Genomic DNA, 2416 nt, shown 5'->3' on the forward strand with positions numbered 1-2416 from the left:
TTAACGGGGAGTTTTTTTGAAAATTTATTATGATCTGTATCGTTTCTTTCTTGTCAGTGATTTTGCAACTGCACATTCAAATGGCTCTATCTCGGAAACAGTGGGGAATAGGACGTATATTCATATGAACGTTCTCGCTTAAAATGACCGCTACTATCACCTGCCAGAATATTGACCTTTCCCGCTGGAACACCCTGTATACCGCCATGTCTCGTTAGGTTAATAGAGTAGTATGCGTGCATCGGTCTGTCAGTGACACGCTTTATATACCTAACAAGACATAGGCGGAATTCTCGCCTCACTTTTCATTACTCGTAGCAGCACATAGAAGTCTGTGGGGAACACACGATCCATCTCGCCTAAAGTATCGAACGTTCGTGCCACGCGAGGGGAAGAGGGGGGGGGGGGCTTAAAATCCTCTCGATCGCCGACAGATCGAAGCGTTTATACCCGCGCGGACTCTCGAGGGCATCTAATAGGGGCATCGGTCCAACCCCTCCTCTCTCGGGATCCGCTGTCAAAAATACGCGGGTGCGCCGCTAAAAATACACCCGCGGGCGAAAGTGTACATATCCGGGGAAAGGGAGGGGGCCCCGTATCGAGTAACACACATCGCGCGCGTCTCCGAAAAATACTCTTCGGCATTCGTACGTTTAAAAGTGAAGCGGCAATCCGGTTTTCTCGCTCGTCCCCTCCTCCGTGGCGAGCGGACGGGTCGGCGCGAGGAGGGAAGAGCCGGAAAGAGCCGGTCGTGCGAGAGGACCTTTATGCGCGCGCTCGGCTCGCCAGACGCGGTCGAGGGCCCTTCCGCCCTTTCTCCCCCCCCCACCGTCCCGGCCAGGCCCTTGGCGGCTCTTCCCCTCCGTCCGCCGTCCCGAGACACAAAGCTTGGTTTCTCTCGGCGATGCACAAGGTCTCTCCCGTTCGTTTCCCCGGACACCCGGTGTCCGTGCCCCCTGCGTGCCCCGCGTTTCCCCCGCCGACAATCCGCGTCCGTCTCGCTCGGCGCTTTTTCACGGCGCGCGCCGTCCTCGTCTCGCCGGTTCGTTTTCCTCCTCGGGGCCCCGTTCCGCCGTCTCCCCCGGCCTCTCCGTTTCTTACCTCGCCGAGCCACGTATTCTTTTCGCCCGTGTGATCGTCCTGCGCCGAGCGTATATACCGGGTGAAACGTGCGCGCGAGGCGGAATTCTCCCGCGTGTTCTTTGTTCGCGATGGGCTCGAGCGCGCCGGAGGGCACCGCAGGCGAGAGATCTCTCCGTGGCGCACGGTCGATTTAATAACGACGAATAATTCCGGGACGAGTCTGACGGGGATTTCACTTTCGTACGTGAATATAACGTTGTAACGTTGACCGAGGAATTTTGCGACGGCTTCGCGCGCGAGGTGGCCGCCCGCCTCCTCGAGGGCGTTTCGAGCGTCACGAGACAGAGGCGACGCGAATTCTGGATTATTTTTCGGCGGCCATCATGAATAACGCATCGAGCACGCGTAATTCTCGCCGGATACGTCAACTATTTTCGAACGATAGAATATTACGCGCTGGAAATAAAATCGAAATTTGGATTATGCAAATGCAAACAGGATCCGTATTATGCAAATACAGTCAAGATGTGTGCTATGCAAACTCGTATTATGCAAATGCCCCCCGGCGGAACATTTATTTCCACTTTCCTACGGGGGCGGCGTTCTAAACGCGCGGGCTTACCGGCCGCGCGCTACCCGCGGAGCGCGCGGGTCGCGCGACGATTATTCGCCCCGCGCGCGGATTACGAACTGCGACGAGCGGGTTTCCGCGCGCTCTCTCGCCGCCGAGGGAGCCCGCGCGGGGTTGAATAGCGCGTAATCGCCAACGAATATCGCGGACACCCCGTATACACCCTGGCGCGCCTCCTACGTCGCCGACACATCGGCAACGGCGGCGACGGCGGAGCGACGAGGACGGCCGCGCGCGCGAGCGAGATCGCGGCGGATCGAGCCGCGTCGGCTGTTGCCGGCTGGCGAGCCTCCGCTCGCCGCCGCCCCCCCCCCGCCTCCGCCCCGCGAAGGCCTACGCTCCCCCCCTCTACCGCCGGGAGCGTCAGTCGCCCCGCGTCCCTCCGCCGAGACGGAGTCGTTGTGTCGCTCTCCCCACTCGCGCGCGCCAAACCCCGCGCCGCACCTGGCCCATCGCGCGCCGCGCGCCACGCTCGGCTACGGTAAGTTCGCCCCCCCCCCCTCTTTCCCTCTTCCCATTCCCTCCGCCGTCCCTGCGTCGTCTCTCTCTTCCGCTCTCGCCGTGCGCCTAACCTTCTCCCGCGAGCGGCGGAGTCGTCGCGTCTACCGCGCGTACCCCCTCCCCCCCTCCCTCTCGCTGCTTCGCTCTCTTCATGGCGCGCCGCGATTCGTAGCGAAGTTTCCACGTTGCCTCTCTCTCTCT

At 60.8% G+C, this 2416-nt stretch overlaps 1 protein-coding gene across 1 annotated transcript in view; it reads left to right on the forward strand.

The window, feature by feature from the left end:
• LOC105567351 (polypyrimidine tract-binding protein 1) overlaps nucleotides 1–2416 on the forward strand; it is a 418546-nt gene that overhangs the window by 103819 nt on the left and 312311 nt on the right. The window lies entirely within an intron of this gene.

The sequence above is a fragment of the Vollenhovia emeryi genome, unplaced genomic scaffold, assembly GCF_000949405.1.
Source record: "Vollenhovia emeryi isolate VEMERY1.0 unplaced genomic scaffold, V.emery_V1.0 DF939138.1, whole genome shotgun sequence".
Classification (NCBI taxonomy): Eukaryota; Metazoa; Arthropoda; class Insecta; order Hymenoptera; family Formicidae; genus Vollenhovia; species Vollenhovia emeryi.